The sequence below is a fragment of the Schistocerca americana genome, chromosome 7 (assembly GCF_021461395.2).
Source record: "Schistocerca americana isolate TAMUIC-IGC-003095 chromosome 7, iqSchAmer2.1, whole genome shotgun sequence".
NCBI classification, from domain to species: Eukaryota; Metazoa; Arthropoda; class Insecta; order Orthoptera; family Acrididae; genus Schistocerca; species Schistocerca americana.
In genome coordinates, this window is record NC_060125.1 from 381,012,794 (window position 1) to 381,030,886 (window position 18,093).

Genomic DNA, 18,093 nt, shown 5'->3' on the forward strand with positions numbered 1-18,093 from the left:
TCTCTTAATGAAATATATACAGTCCTTTTAGTGAACGAAATTATAAGACTTTTTCTAAGTAATGGATGGCGCGATAAGGAATTTAATAAATGGAACAACTGATCATAGATTTTCGGCGTGATAGCATGAGCCTCCTACCTTAGATTTGCCTATGTCACTGAAGCAAGCTAGACGGAAGAGATGAGAATTTCGACTGAAACTACAAAGTTTCAGATGAAGCAGATAAGGACACATTTTATTTTAAAACTGTGCTTGCCACTTTTTAAATCTAAAACAGGTAACTTACAAGTAACAGTTAGTCACTTACGTGATTATAACTGTAAAGAACTGTGCTCCTTTCGAAATACATCTACAACTACAGTGTTCAAAGTGAGCGGGGTTCCCTAGTTGACAGAACACTGCATATATTGTCAGTCTTACTGCAGCGCAGACATCTGGAATTAAGCGTCACGATAAGCTATTTGACAGGAAGATACGCAGGTCGGTCTCAGCACAGATGTCTCTGACAAAACGCCGCAGACAGACATCAAACACTCACACCTCACATAAACATTGTGAAAACACTCAATATGGAACTCTACACTTCGTCAGTGACTTAAAGCAGGTTTGGCTATTGTGTACTGACTTCCTATCTTGTTGTGTAATTCTGGGATTTCAAATTTCGTACTTTTCTTCGGACAATGCTTCACACTCTGTGATCACTACAGTAGTTTTACGCCCACAAGAGGTCAGTTTCAGGACGCTACAAACCACAATGGACAAGTCGGTCTATTCATCCTGTAAAGAAGTTACAAAGTGGTGCCTTTCACTTTTGACAAGACAGAGAAATCTCTTATTCAACACATGCCGATTACAGACTATTAGGCAATGATAGACGTTGCTCCTGTGCAGTTTTTCATACACGCCCAATTATGAGCAATCTACACCTAAATTTACATCTACATTCTGCGAATCACTATGAAATGCGGGGCAATGGTCACTTTGCAACGTTTCTTCTCATTCGACTCACGAATGGAGCGTGGAGAAATGACTGGTTGTACGCCCCTGGCGAGCTGTTATTTGCCTAATTTTAGCTGCACGACTTCTACAAGGTAGAAAAACCGAGGACTAAGGAGTATCGTAGTTTGTTCTGAAAGTATGCTCTTTAAGTTCTGTTAGCAGCTTCTCACGACATGAACGGCCTCTGCCGTCGAATGTCTACCAGACCGCAATTTTGTTATAGTCTCTCGTTAGTGTAACAACCTTGTGACCTTCCCCACGGTCGTTCGTTGTATACGCTCGAGGTTCTCGGTAAAACTCCCACACCTCTGAGTAGTATTCAAGAAAGGGTCATTATTTTTTTGTAGACAAAATGCATTTTCTCTGTGTCTCTCCGCTAGATCTCAGCCTGACACTTGCTTCACCTGTAACTCAGGCTATGTTGTCGTTTCACTTTCCAGCTCTAGGTACTGTAATTACCAAGTATTTGTGTAATATAACTGAATCTAGTTGTGATTTTTTGATCCTGCAGACAAATGAGATTATGCTCGTCTGACGTGTTTTTAAACGATTTCCTCGCATTTCTCTATTTTAAGAGCTAGTTACCGTTCTTGCCCTCAGGCGATATTTGGTAGAGAACTGTCTGGACATCACTTCAATTTTTACAACACACGATCGAGGTCTGCAAATAAGAATGCGAGTGCATCTTTATACTATCAGCTAAACTGAAGCCCTTCAAAATTGTATAAACTCTATAAACAAGAAATATTCCTGTTTACCTGCCGAAGTGGTCGAGCGGTTCTAGGCGATACAGTCGCAGGTTCGAATCCTGCCTCGGGCATGGATGTGTCTGATGTGCTTAGGTTAGTTATGCTTAAGTAGTTCTAAGTTCTAGGGGACTGATGACCTCAAAAGTTAAGTCCCATAGTGCTCAGAGCCATTTAAACCTTTTTACCTCCAGCCATATAAGAGCGCAAGCTTATCGTTATTAAGGATTTCGAAAACCATTATGGTTTCCTTGGGGCAGGTCATTTTGTTCCAGCGAGTAATACCGTATGAATGCAAAATATACTCCAATATTCTGTAACAAACAGATGTGAGTGATACAGAACGTCAGTTCTGTTGTTCAGTTTTACGTCATTTTTTTTTTTTTTTCGTAGATCGATGTGACCTATGCTTTTTTCAGTCATTGATCATTTACATCTATTATGGCAAATATTAGAGATAATGCACTTGCTGATTCTTTATGGAAGTTCTCAAGGTATCCATTGTGTTCTGGGAATTCGTGAGTTTAAGCGATTTCAGCTACTGGTGATTACTGTTGTCTCAAGTTAATAGCGGTGTTGCTAATGAATGATAACATTCCTTTATTTATCTTTGTAAAGGAAATTTTGAAGATAAAATCAGTTGTTCGGGTTTGGTCTTGCTATTACATATTTCGGTTCTCATTCTAAGAATCTAGTCATTTGTACGTACGATAAGTTCAACATGTTACGAATAATAGTAACTTTAATATTTACTGGATGCTTTCAAATTAATGACACAATTTGTATGAAATCAAATGATGGTGATGTTGTTTGATTTGTGGGGCTCTCAACTGTATCGTCATCAGTGCCCGTACAAAGTCCCAGTTTCTGCACAGTCCAATTTTTTTGTTTCACTTTTCTTTTCTGCGCTGTCCAATCTAGCCACTGACACGAATGATGATGATGATGATGAATACAGCACAAACTGCCAGTGCCCAGGCAGAGAAAATCCCCAACCCGGCCGGGAATCGAAACCGGGACTCCATAATCCAGAGGCAGCAAAGCTAACTACTGGATCACGAGCTGAGGACGTGAATCACAAAGTACTCTCCTTGCATAGTACAGACATAAGCATATTACAGGTAAATATCGCGAATTTATGTATGTTTGCAGGTGGGAATATTCAGCCAAAAAACAATTGTTAAAATTCATGGTGAAAACTTCAGATGCCGTTTATTGTGCAAAATAAATGACAGCTCAATGTTTCAGCATGAGTTTCAACAAATATGACGAAGGCTCCTGTCTGGAAAAAGTAAAGATGCGAGAAGGGAAGGTTTGGGGGCTCAACTCAAAAGCTGCTGAACTGCGTATTGTAATGCTCGAACTGAAGCACATTTTTCTCTGCTTTATCTGTCTACCAGACGTTGTAGATTACCCGTAGCAAAAAATAAGGGCTATACTTTACCATCTCAAGTGCATGTACCAGTCCAGGTGGAGTATTCGTCCGCCTGACCTGGAATGATTCGTGGCAAGCCGCATCAAACCAGAGAGAAGGCTTATGACTTCGTTAAGAAAGAAAGGTGGAACACCGTAAGTCACATGCATCGCTTTCCGGGGACGACGATAAAGTAAACACAAAATTCGTAAGTGGTCAAAATGGAAAACTGTTTTATACTCTGCATTCTAACACCATTAGCATGATTGTCGCTCTGCGGTTGCAGCAGTATGCGGTGCGCTCGATTTTCATGAGCTGATCGAGGGCTACCAGGTACTGCTACATTCATGTATGTACATCAATGAAACGTACGCGACTACATCTATGGCTTCGTGGATACTGTGCAAATCACTCCCAAGTGCCTGGCAGAGGGTTCATCCAACCATCTTCACAATAATTCTCTGTTACTCCACTCTTTAACAGCTCGCGAAAGAAACAAAACACCTACATGGTTTTTGACGTTGGTCAGTAACAGTATACTTTTTAAAGGAAAACACCGCTATTTGACTGTTTTATTGTTTATTTAACTACTGCCCAGGTTTCGGTCTCTTATGCCACTTTCAAGTATTTGATTTTAACGTATATTGCAAGACACTTAACATGTTATCAAATGGCCAATTTTCAGCTTGGCAACCTGTTAAGTGTCCTGTAGTATAAGTTAATGACATAAAATTAAATACTTGAAAGTGGCATAAATGACCGAAACCTGTGTTGAATTGAAATAAACAAAAAACGGTGAAATGGCGCTGTGTTCCTTTTAAAAAAATAACATATATATCTTTTCATTCCTTACATTCTTATAATGATCTTTTCTCCATATATAGATCGGCGTTGGCAAAATATTTTCGCATTCGGAGGAGAGAGCTGGTGGATGAAATTTCTTGAAAAGATCGCGTCGCAACGAGAAACGCCTTTGATATAAGGATGTCCATTTCAAATCCTGTATCATGTCCGTGACACTCTCTCCACTATTTCCCGTCAGTTCAAAATGTGCTGCTCTTCTTTGAACATTCTCAGTGATTTTCTTTAATCCTATCTGGTAAGGAACCATCTCTGCTCAGCAGTACTCCAAAGGAGGAGTCTCTTTAGTAGATCTGTTGCATCTTCTAACACTTATACCAAAAAATCTCTGCCTTTCTTTCGTCTTCTCCACAACAGTTTCTATGTGTTCTTTCCAATTTAGATTGTCCGCTACGTAACGACGTTAATGATAAGGGCCTACAATTTAATGGATTACTCCTACTGTCTTTCTTTAAAATTGGTGTGACCAGTCTTTACAGATCTTTCGTCGAGCGAGTGGCTGCATAGTATGGAGTTATTGCATCAGCATACTCTGAAAGAAATGTAATTGGTATACAGTCTGAACCAGAAGACTTGCTTTTATTAAGCAGTTTAGGATGCTTCACAATTCCGAGGATATTTATTGTAAGTTACTCATGTTGGCAGCTGTTCTTGTTCTAATTCTGGAATATTTGCTTCTTCTTCTTTTTGAAGGAATTACAGAAGGCCGTGTTTGGTAACTCAGCTGCAGCAGCACAGTCATCGATAGTATTTCCATTGCTATAACGCACAGAAATCATTGACTGTGCCTTGCCGCTAGCATACTTTACATACTACTAGTATTTCTTAGGATCTTCTGCCAGGTTTCTAGGCAAAGTTTATTTGTGGAAACTATTATAAATACCTAAATTTCGAGCTTCTGTGAAAGATCACCGATCTTAGGGATTTTGCGTTCGTTTCAGTTTGGCATGGCTGTCGTGTTGTTTCTGCAACTGTATTCTGACCTACTTTGTGTACCAAGAGGCATCAGCTCCGTCGCTTGTTAATTTATTTAATCGCGCAACTGCTGTCGATAGAAAAATATCCGCTGACTGTAAAACATACTTTGAAACGGGCGCCTATGAAAGCAAGCTCCTACCAGGTACTGGCGCAGCTTATGGTCCCGTGTTCACAGTTGTATCAAGAGGGTCTAAGCTACATCGTCAAGCATCAAGCAGTTCTCATCTCGATAAATAAATATAGATTCATTACAAAACAAGTAAACAAATGAACGAAAGGAAAGTGCAAGGTACAGGAATATATGTAATACATTGACAGAGGTACCGGCTGGATGTCCATGATTTGAAATGAGATTAAAACTATTACTGCATGAAAACTCAGAATTTAATGATATCGTAGGAACAGCGTTCCGCTGCCTCGCACAGTGACAGTAACGAATTGGTAAGCCTGATACCCTCCCATGCAAGAGATACGGAAATTTTAACGAAAGAATCTTCGTCAGGGATCTAAATTAGTTCGTAGCCTCACGGATGTCAAACTACTTACTATTCAAAACGTCGCTTGCATAGATACTAAGTAATCTGGATTCAGGAATCTAACAAAAGGGCACTAACTGGTGCAAGATACTCGGTTGTACTACTAACGAAGTAAGGGGACTCAGTGTTACTTACTGGGCGAACCACTAGAAGAATAAAATCAATTATCGATAAGCTCACAATAATGAGGCAGGTAGCTTCCACCTGCCACCGAATGTTATGAAATTCTTTACTCGCTACAACATGGGTTGAAGTTCCGATATGTTTAAGTCTATCATTGGGAAGAGGAGGAAGCAGAGAAGCATTAGCTTTAGAATTAAGAGTTTTTTGAAGTTCGACACGATTTTTCGTAAAGTACTTCAGTCCCACAACACGTTGTCTTTTCGCTACTGAACTTCGGGCCACGTTGCTTGGTGACGCCCTCAATTTTCGACGACATCACTGATGATGTCCTGATTAGTTTCGTGCACTCTGTAAGAAAACGGGTGCGTCTGACGCTTCTTTCAAGTAATCACTAATATCTGAAAAGGAACTAATCGTCACGTCTACTAGTGAAAATATAGGTATCGTTTGGTAACAATGTCTTACAATAACACTATGAGAATATTGTAGGAAAGCATTATCACCACATTTGCAAAGAAGACACGTGCGAATAAATGTAAAATTTAACGAGCGATTCGTTTGACAAGACACGCTTGCACACAGCTGATCGAAATCATGTACTGAAGATCAGAGATAGTTGATTATGACTAGACGATCTGTTTAGTTTCGGTAAGGAAAAAGATATTTCAAAAGCAACTGTAACATAGCGCTTAGTGAGGGAAGGCATATAAGAACAATCAGGATATCTTCCGAATATCTTCTGACTAATGTCGGGGCCAGAGAATCCATCAGACAATGGAAGGTGGAACGAAATGAACACAGTCCTTAGAAATTTGGAGCTGCAGTACTGACACAGACAACTTCTACAAAATACAAGTGACGTAAGAGTGGAGGGTCAAGATAGAAACGAATATAAGCTGCGATCCATCCTTAAAACGTTCTCATCATTACTGTTGGTCATTTTATACGAAGATACAACAAAAATAATGGATGGACATTGTAGCTCAAGCGCCACCAGTTCCTTCATTCACAGCCGCTTTCAGTCTTCGCTCATCGTCAAGTAATCTGTTCATTGTCAGGTAACCTACGCACCAGGGGAGAGAACGCTCACAAAACATAATAAGAATAAACAAACTGAAAGAAAAGTTTGGGAGGAAAAAACGTGAAAGGGGAACAGATAAGAACGCAAAGTAAGAGATTTTGGCAATATGCTGCAACTTCAGTTGTTCTACTTTAGACAAGAATTAAAAGTAATAGTGTGCAAATTTATTTTCCCGCTATTCGTTCTGGCAATTTTGGTGATTGTAAATACCATCTGACCAAAATTCACGTTCCTGTAAGTATCACACAGTGGCTCTTGACACCGGCACTTCATGTCGTCTTGATAAATAAATTTTTTTAATTGCGACATAAAGTCAGTCATGACAGCTGTATCAGTTACAACGTGTCTTTATGCATCTGAATACTTAGATGATCGTCGTGTGTATGTCATGTCTCAATACGACAAAGCTTTATAAATCTTGTATTCTTGCCATGTTGCTCTGTATGCCTTTGTACTCGTATACTTTCTGTCATTTCTGTTTTGGTTTCCAGAATATCTGATGATGAGTACATCCCGAAACGCATCAAATAAAGTCATTGTTTTTTAACTAATGGCATTTCATTTAGCAACCACTTCAGCATTTTTGCAGCACTCATATTAATTTGCAGCACTCAGATTAATTTTTGTCGGATGGAGTTTATAATCACTTAAAACGGTCACTACCAATAGAAAGAAAAGAAACTGATGTTTAGACTGTTATTTTTATTCTATTAACCAAAGTTAAACTTTGCCGAGGGAATACTCTTTCTCGTCGAATATCAGGAGGACTTTGGTCTGCCGTCATAATAGCATACTTAGCAGAGAATTTGAGTTAAGGGATAAATACGTAAACCATAGACGAAGATGGTAAAAAAGTGATATAAAGGAGATTAGCGACTTGCTTAACAACTAAACTGGGATGGGGACAGGAATCGAGGAAGGGGTAAAGTACGATACGTGCGATATGCAATTATACTGAAAGCAGTAGGTGAGTGTGGAAGTCTACGGAAACCAATACCAAAAGTACGGCCAGGTTACCGGGGCTTAAACTACGACAAACAGTAATCTACATCTACATCTACATGGGTACTCTGATAATCACATTCAAGTGCATGGCAGAGGGTTCATCGAACCACCTTCACAATTCTCTTTTATTCCAATCTCGTATAGCGCGCGGAAGAGCGACCACTTTTATCTTTCCGTACGAGCTCTGATTTCCCTTATTTTATCGTGGTGATCGTTTCTCCCTATGTAGGTCGGAGTCAACAATATATTTTCGCATTCGGAGGAGAAAGTTGGTGACTATAATTTCGTGAGAAGATTCCGTCGCAACGAAAAACGCATTTCTTTTAATTATGTCCAGCCCATCCGTGTATCATTTCTGTGACATTCTCTCCCGTATTTCACGATAATACAAAACCTGCTGCCCTTCTTTGAACTTCTTCGAAGTAAAGTGTCCTGCCAATAAAACGCAGTCTTTGTTTTGCCTTCCCCACAACATTTTCTACGTGTTCCTTCCAATTTAAGTTTTTCAAAATGGTTCAAATGGCTCTGAGCACTATGGGACTTAACATCTGAGGTCATCAGTCTCCTAGAACTTAGAACAGGATTCGAACCTGCAACCAAAGTGGTCCCGTGGTTCCACACTGAAGCGCCTAGAACCGCTCTGCCACACCGAACGGCAATTTAAGTTTTTAGTAATTGTAATACCTAGGTATTTAGTTGAATTTACGGCTTTTAGATGAGACTGATTTATTGTGTAACCGAATTTTAATCCGATTTCCTTTTAGCACTCATGTGGATGACCTCACACTTTTCATTATTTAGGGTCAACTGCCAATTTTAGCACCATTCAGATATCTTTTCTAAATCGGTTTGCAATCTATTTTGATCTTCTGATGAGTTTATTAATCTATAAACGACAGCGTCATCTGCAAACAACCTAAGACGGCTGCTCAGATTGTCCCCCAAATCATTTATATAGATAAGGCACAGCAAAGTGTCTATAACACTACCTTGGGGAACGCCAGAAACCACTTCCGTTTCACTCTCTGACTTTCCGTCAATTACTACGAACTGTGACCTCTCTGACAGGAAATCACAAATCCAGTCACATAACTGAGACGATATTCCATAAGCACGCAATTTCACTACAAGCCGCTTGTGTGGTTCAGTGTCAAAAGTCTTCCGGAAATCCAGAAATACAGAATCGATTTGAAACCCTTGTCTATAGCACTCAACACTTCATGTGAATAAAGAGCTAGATGTGTTTCACAGGAACGATGTTTTCTAAACCCATGTTGGCTGTGTGTTAATAGAAGTTATCTTCAATGTTCGAACATAATATATGTTCTAAAATCTTGCTGTATATCGACGTTAAGGCCTGTAATTTAGTGGATTACTCCTACTACCTTTCTTGAATATTGGTGTGACCTGTGCAACTTTCCAGTCTTTGGGTACGGATCTTTCAAATGGCTCTGAGCACTATGGGACTTGACATCTATGGTCATCAGTCCCCTAGAACTTAGAACTACTTAAACCTAACTAACCGAAGGACAAACTACAACACCCACTCATCACGAGGCAGAGAAAATCCCTGACCCCGCCGGGAATCGAACCCGGGAACCCGGGCGTGGGAAGCGAGAACGCTACCGCACGACCACGAGCTGCGGACTACGGATCTTTCGTCGAACGAACGGTTGTATATGATTGTCAGGTATGGAGCTAATGCATCAGCATACTCTTAAAGGAATCTAATTGGTATACAGTCTGGACGAGAAGGCTTGCTTTTATTGAGTGATTTAAGTTGCTTCATTACTCCGAGTATATTTCCTTCTACGTTACTCATGTTGGCAGCTGTTCTCGATTCGAATTCTGGACTATGTACTTCTTCTTCTTTTGTGAAGGGATTTCGGAAGGCTGTGTTTAGTGTCTCTGCTTTGGCAGCACTGTCTTCGATGGTATTTCCATTGCTATCGCGCAGAGAAGGCATTGATTGTTTCTTGCAGCTAACATACTTCACATACGAGCAGAATCTCTTTGGATTTTCTGCCATGTTTCGACACAAAGTTTCGTTGTGGAAACTGTTATAAGCATCTCGCATTGAAATCTGCGTTAAATTTCGAGCTTCTGTAAATGATCGCCAATCTCCGTGATTTTGCGTCTGTTTAAATTTGGCACGCTTGTTTCGTTGTTTCTGTAACAGTGTTCTGACCCGTTTTGTGTACCAAGGAGGGTCAGCTCCGTCGTTTGTTAATTTATTTGGTATAAATCTCTCAATTGCTGCTGATTTGAACTTCACGCTGGAAAGAGCGGTAGATGTAATGAAACAATATAGGTCAGATAAGTGTTGGGATGCGCTAAATAGAAGGTGCTCAGCGTAGTGTCTCTGCATGCCTCAAAGGATTGACAGAAGACAGGAAAGTGTGGAGGTCACTCGAAAGGCCGAAAACATAAAAAAAAAAAAAACAATCACGGTTGCTGCCTTGCGCGAGTGGCTGTCCGATACAGAATATTAGAAGAAAACCTCCCACGCAGCCAAGCAGTGAATTTCAGAGGACTCCGTCTGCTGGAACTCCGGAACTCTGGAAGCTGACCGCCGAGCAGCCATCCGCTAGAGTGGTCACCAGTCTCTGCCATGCGCCAGCGCCCAGAGGGACGCGCGCCACAAAAACCAAGGACGACAGGTGGATGCCGCCGGCGTGCGCAACGGCCTCGCGGGATTTTTCGGGACAAAACCCCTCACACAAAGAAATGGCCTGTGTCCCTTTATTGTGAGTAGCATTTTGATTCTGATTGTCCCAATAATGAATTGAGTGTCTTGGGTGTCGTGACGATGGAACAGTGTCAACCAGTCACTATGCGTGGTATGCTGTGTCTTATGTGATTTCCGATGCCGTTGGTGCATGCTGTGAAACGAGTTGGTACAACACACAGAACGTGCTCCTCTACGTCATTTGCGCCCTCAGCGCTTTCTAACGGCATTTTTCAGCTACATACTACGCCCAAACGATTTTGTTTAGTCAGGCAATCCTGTAGGAGGGGCAACCACAGCTATGAGTATCATTCTTGGGTGTTAATAACCAGTTCAGCTGTATTTAGTGCTTTTATTACTGGATCACTGCCTGTTTCGTGGCAGTAAAAGTCACATCCTTCTGGTTAATTCCGCTCTAATGTTTCAGTCATATGTTCACCTGAAGGATGTGGCTTTTACTGCCACGAAACCAGCAGTGATCCTTTAATAAAAGCACTAAATAAGATGAAGCGGTTATTAATACCCAAGATGAAAACGGTTTATGTATGAAAAGTCGACAACTACGTTGCACGCCGATGGAATAGACAGCGAAATGCTTCGTGAGGAAATCTGCTTATGTTACTTTCAATATTATGCAAAAACTGCTCTTCCTTCACTGAGTCTATTAAAACACACATTTGCTCCCTTGTCCATGTTCTAACCATGTTGTTCTGTGTGTAGTAAACATTGTACTCACGTGCGAGGGAAATCAGCTAGTGATGTACACAGTAATCTTCAAATTCATGATCGTAGTTTCCAGGCACTTTCAAAAAATTGAACAAACTCTCTCTTGAATGGAGGCTCCTCGTAGCATCGAATACTCCAGAATATAATTCCATTAGATTAGCGTCCCCAGACCGTTTAGAAAACATTACTGTGGATAAAAAATAGTTGCAAAGAGCAGGATGTGAACCCGTAACTACTTAGTCCCCAGAGTACGTCTCTATCCATTACATTAAAGAATTTTTTAAGCTAAAAGTCTCATATTGCGCCGAGATACAATGAACTACAACGTTGTACAAATGTTGATGCAAAGCTTAAGCATTATCAACATTTTCTTCAAATTGTTTGTTTTAAGCATGGAAATAAAAGATAGAAACTAAAAATAGGTAGCAATACAACTCTAGAATTTATATGAGGAATAATGTATTTTGTACAGAGTGTAAACTGATATTAACTGCTTCTGATGGAACGTTTTGTCTCCATCTATGTCTTTCGTTTCACCCAATGTTAAACGCTTTGATCGTAGATACAACACTGAATTACGGCAAATTGTACCAAAAAAACGAAGTGATTTTTTGTAAATGTAGAATGTACTGGCGCCTTTAAACAGCAAAATTCCGTAGCACGCAAGTTTTAATGGAAAAAGCACTAAATACGAAAAGACATGAACCACCTAGTCGTCGTTACCCATCAGACTTCCAGTTGGCGCCATGTGTTCTCCCAGAGCGATTACGTGTTGAATGGCACTGCGAGAAGTCTTGGCAGGAGGTAGATCTTACCAGAGAAGCGCTAGTAATGGTGGAAGTGAATGATCAGTGAGAAAGCATTTAAGTCAAAAGTCGATTATTTGAAAGGGCTCTGTAGCTGAACAATTTGGAGAGTTACCAGAATGGGGCAGGTGGCATATCTGTACGAAAAAGGTGAGTTGTGGTCTCTCTGGGGCATTGGTGATACTTCTGTCGTCGGATAAATTGTACAGTGATACAGAAAGCGTTCAAGGATTCGCAAGTGTGTTCTTTTGCGTTGGCGTGGAATTATGATCAGTTCTTGTAATTTTGTAAGCAAGTACTGCGGATTGGTGCCAACGCACGTGATTCATTGGTGCCTCGTACTATATCGTTAAGGAGTTAGCTGGCGGGAAGAGATATTCCCCGAAGGAACAGAAACGAAGTTTACTAAAAGCAGATAAATTGCTGTTCATTCCTCACCTGTCGGGTTGCAGATAACCGATCTATGAACCTTAAAGTTACTGCATTGTTATAAACAATCCAATGTCTGTTGCCCGCATCTCGTGGTCGTGCGGTAGCGTTCTCGCTTCCCACGCCCGGGTTCCCGGGTTCGATTCCCGGCGGGGTCAGGGATTTTCTCTGCCTCGTGATGGCTGGGTGTTGTGTGCTGTCCTTAGGTTAGTTCGGTTTACGTAGTTCTAAGTTCTAGGGGACTGATGACCATAGATGTTAAGTCCCATAGTGCTCAGAGCCATTTTGAACCAATGTCTGTTGATTAGAAACAGAAATGTTTGCCTTCTCTGATCTGAAAATGACTAGCTATTTTAGCCGAACCTGGTTATCGATTATTATAAATAATTTTTGCGATCTCGACTAAGTAAGTATCATTTATAGGCTTAAGATTACAATCACGTTTAAGAAATAAATTGAATTTTTATTTATGGTCTATTGAGTTTAGTGAGACTCTTAACTCATGTAACTTCGAAAAATTGCTCTGTCCTTTTATTGTGAAGGAAGATGCTAAGAACTAACTGGAAGCGACGTATTGACTGAAGAGACGAGACATTTCGAAAATTACTAAGTTTTAAGCAGTACACATGTATAACGCTACGAAGATGGATGTGAAAGATTATGACATCGATCACAGGAAGTAAAGTAAATTTCAAAACCTAAAGGTTGCTGCAAAGCCTTTCATTATTCTCTCCATAATAATCAACACCACGACAGTCACCAGTGGTACTGTCACAGGATTTACAGGACTGTGTCACTACTCAGTTTTTCAAATCAGTTTTATTACCTCTTTACGCCTTGTTTCCATAGCTATCTATTATAGGTGATCGATTTACTGGATTATTTTATATAGTTTTATTTGTGAGCTTGATTGATTTTTTTAATAGGTTACACAGACAACAGCCTTTATGTTTGCTCTTAAGACCTACGCTTACTTAAGAAGGAGAAAGATACGGCTATTGTGAGTACTGAGAGATAACGTAAGAGCTTCTTTTTATTTAATGTAATGATTCTAATTTTGCATCTGCCTCAGATTTTTACGAAACCGGTAAAGCGCATTACCGCTAAAACCTAAATAGAGACTGTCACAAATTACAATAATCACACGTTTTCTAATTTTTAGGTAGAATATCTGATGTTCATCTAATGACTTTCTTAATTTTGGAAGTTCCTGAGATTTCTTTATCACCTTGCATATCTGTAGGGAAATATAAGGCTCATAGATAAGGTTTTAGTCCATGGATGCATGGTCTAAGTCTGAGCTGTTTTATCACCTTGGAAGTGATATTATTGTGCAATTATTTCACCCTGCCTCTGTTGTTATCTCACACTCACTGCTTCTTTCCGCATTCAGATCATTCAATAAAAAAATTATTGTTATTGATGTTGATATTACGACGCCTTATATTTTTGTCGAGGAGGCTATCGTGTATCTTGGCTTGCTCGTTGTCACTTTAGCTGCCACTCATTCTCCAGGACTGGAGAATTTCATTTCCATGTTACATAGCAGTGGTTCATGGTGTGGGTTCCTGTAGTCATGTCCTAGTTCAGGAACCACGGGCAACGTATGAGTGGCCAAGTAAGTGGTCGCGACAGTGGGGATACCAGTTACTTTGGAATAAGGCTGGGCATCTCGGACATATTCTGAGTCGTGGTCACCTTTGTGCTCATACGGCAAAGACTACCAAATCCACCGGTTAGTCCCTCAACCGTTAGGGGTAAAACCCAATGGGACTCGGGGCAAGTAAGGCTAGCAACCTGCTTCCCTGATACTTTAAATATGATGCTGGCAACAATCAGAGCAAAATGCCTCGGACCTTTGGAGGTGACGGAGTCCCACCTCTAACTGACAAACTAGGGACTCCTGAGATACAACTTGGCAAACAAATGGTAATGAGATGGGGATCTATTAATATCAATAGGGGCTACACTGGGAAGAGGGTAGAGCTGGCAGAGGCTGCAAGTAAGTGGGGCTGGACGTTTTAGCTGTTAGTGACATTCTGGTAAGGAGTGAGAAAGAAGAGGAAGAGGGAGAATACAAGGTCTACCTGTCAGGAGTCAAAGCAGGAATACCACAATGGGGTTTAGGGCTTTACATCAGGAAAGAAATGGAACCCAGCGTAGTTGCAATAAGGTATGTAAACGAACGACTGATGTGGATAGATTTGACAGTGTCTAGCAAGAAAATTAGGATTGTGTCAGTATATTCGCATTGTGAAGGGACAGATCAAGATACGATGGATAGTTTTTATGAGGCCCTCAGTGATGTAGTAGTTTGAGTAAAGGACAATGACAGTGTTCTGCTTATGGGTGATTTTAACGCCAGGATTGGAAATCGAACAGAAGGGTATGAAAATGTTATGGGTAAATTTGGAGAGGATATGGAGGCCAACAGGAACGGGAAACAACTCTTGGATTTCTGTGCCAGTATAGGCTTAGTAATCACAAACTCCTTTTTTAAACATAAGAACATTCACTGTTATACTTGGGAAGGCAGGGGAACCAGATCTGTCATTGACTATATAATAACAGATCAGGAATTCAAGGAAGGCTGTGAGGGACACACGTGTATTCAGGGGATTCTTTGATGACACTGATCATTCTTTAATCTGCAGTGAAATTGGGATTGTGAGGCTGAAAGTGCAGGAGGTCAGGTCCATATGTAGGAGGATAAGAGTGGAGAAACTTCAGGATAAGGAAATCAGGCACAAGTACATAACAGCGATCTCAGAAAGGTACCAGTTAGTTGAATGCAGTCAATTACAGTCATTGGAAAAGAAATGGACAAGGTACAGGGACACAGTACTAGAAGTGGCTAAAGAATGTCTTGGAATAGTAGTTTGTAAAAGTAGGATGAAGCAAACAGCTTGGTGGAATGACAAAGTCAAGGCAGCCTGTAAAAGGAAAAAGAAGGCGTATCAAAAATGGCTACACACTAGAACTGAGGTAGACAGAGAAAGTTATGTTGAAGAAAGAAACAAAGCCAAACAGATAATTGCAGCATCCAAGAAGAAATCCTGGGAAGACTTTGAAAACAGGTTGGAGACTATGGGTCAAGCTGCTGGAAAACCATTCTGGAGTGTAATTAGCAGTCTTCCAAAGAGAGGTGAAAAGGAAATGACAAGTATTTTGGACAGGTCAGGAAAACTGCTGGTGAATCCTGTGGATGCCTTGGGCAGATGGAGGGAATATTTTGAAGAGTTGCTCAATTTAGGTGAAAATACGATCAGTAATGTTTCAAATTTCTAGATAGAATGGGATAGGAATGATGATGGAAATAGGATCACATTTGAGGAAGTGGAGAAAATGGTCAATAGGTTGCAGTGCAATAAAGCATCTGGGGTGGATGAAATTAAGTCGGAACTCATCAAATACAGTGGAATGTCAGGTCTTAAATGGCTGCACAGGATAATTGAAATGGCCTGGCAGTCGGGACAGGTTCCATCAGACTGGACAAAAGCAATAATCACACCAATCTTCAAACATGGAAACAGAAAAGATTGTAACAACTACAGAAGTATCTCTTTAATCAGCGTTGTGGGTAAAATCCTCTCAGGTATTTTTGAAAGGAAAGTGCGAGTATTAGTTGCGGATTATGAGCAAAAGATCCGAGACCTATTAGATCCGACGACGTACCGAAAACTAAGAGCAGATCCGACGCAGCGTATCACTCGAAATACGAATCGATTAATCAAGGCGTCTTCTCTGCCGGCGGACATACAGAGAAACCTGCGCAACACAGAAGCCCTACCACCTCGGCAGCATGGATTACCCAAGATGCATAAGAACAACGTTCCACCGAGACCGATCGTTAGCGCTCCTGGCTCACCAACGTATAAACTGGCGAAACACTTGGCCTCTCTGCTCCAGCCACACGTGGGGAAGACCGACACATACATTAAGGAGTCAGGACATTTCGTTGAGAAGCTGAAGAAACTGAAACCTGCGCCAAACGACATCCTGGTCAGTTTTGATGTTGTTTCGTTATATACGAAAGTGCCACTCAGTGACGCTCTGGAGCACATCGGCTCCATGTTCCCGCAAGACATCAAAAAGCTCTTCCATGCATGTCTCACCACGAGCTATTTCACGTGGAATGGCGATTTCTACGAACAGCTGGAAGGCGTCGCCATGGGTAGTCCTCTCAGTCCAGTGGTGGCCAACTTCTTCATGGAACAATTCGAAGCACAGTCACTGGACTCGGCGACTTGCAAACCTAAGGTGTGGTACAGGTACGTCGATGATACTTTCGTGGTGTGGAGCCATGGTGAAGAGCAGCTCGGTGAATTCCTGAGACACTTGAACAGCCTCCATGCCAACATAACATTTACCATAGAAGTAGAAAAGGACAAGAAACTGCCATTTCTAGATGTGCTGGTCACAAGGGACGGCGAAAACCTGGGACACAGCGTGTATCGAAAACCGACACACACGGACCGATACCTGCACAAACTGTCAAACCACCACCCGAGTCAGAAAAGAGGCATGATTAGTACGCTCGTAACGAGAGCAGGACGAATATGTGAGCCTCAACACCTCAAACGAGAAATGCATCACCTGGAAACTGTTCTGAGGAGCAATGGGTACTACACAAATTACATTAGAAGTGTAACAGAGCCAAACACTCGGCGAAGTAAGGAACCAGAAAAAGAAATGTCGGGTACGGCCTTTCTGCCATACATTCCCAGAGTGACGGACAGAATCGGCCGTATATTGCGCAAACACGGCGTAAAGACGATTTTCAAACCGACAAGGAAGATCAAAGAGTGTCTTAGATCGGCGAAGGAGAAAAGAGACCCACTTGCAATGTCGGGAATATACCGTATACCATGCACATGCGGTAAAGTTTATGTCGGAATGACTGGACGATCAATTAACACCAGGATCAAAGAGCATAAGCGACATTGCAGGTTGGGGCAGGTGGAGAAATCGGCCGTGGCAGAGCACGCACTGAATGAGACCGACCACGTAATAAAATTCACCGACACGGAAGTTCTGGCTGTAGAGAAGCACCATCACACGCGCTTGTTCAGAGAAGCTGTAGAAATACAAAAGCACGCGAACAGTTTGAACAAGAAAGAGGAAAGCCTTAAGGTAAACGGATCCTGGCTTCCCGTACTGTAGCGAACGACCGTCGCAGGTTGCAAGAGGAGAACCGCACCGGAAATGACCGCGGAGAAGCCCTCGGACGTTGGCGCGCCAGGCACATATAGTCTGCGGCCGCGAGCTCGCCTCCAGTTCACCACCGGCAATGGAGGGTGAAGCTTTGACAACGCCAGCCACTCGTGCTGGCGAAACGTCAGAAAAATCATTAGATGAACGTCGGCCGAAGAACCCGAGACAGAAGCCAATAGGAAGTTTGTCAACAAGTGGCCACGAAAGCCTTAATAGTTTTGTATTATGACAAGTGCCTCAACATTGACGGAAATTATGTAGAAAAGTAGATTAAGATATAGGCTTTGATGTAAAAATAAAATTATAGAGGAGCACGTCTTTTTTTAATTTCCAAACGGTACTTAAAAAAACACGCCTCGTAGATATAAATGGTTAATCTGAGGAACGCTATAACCACAAACATCAAAGTTAGATCAGGTTGCAGCATTTCATCCACACTACTTGCTT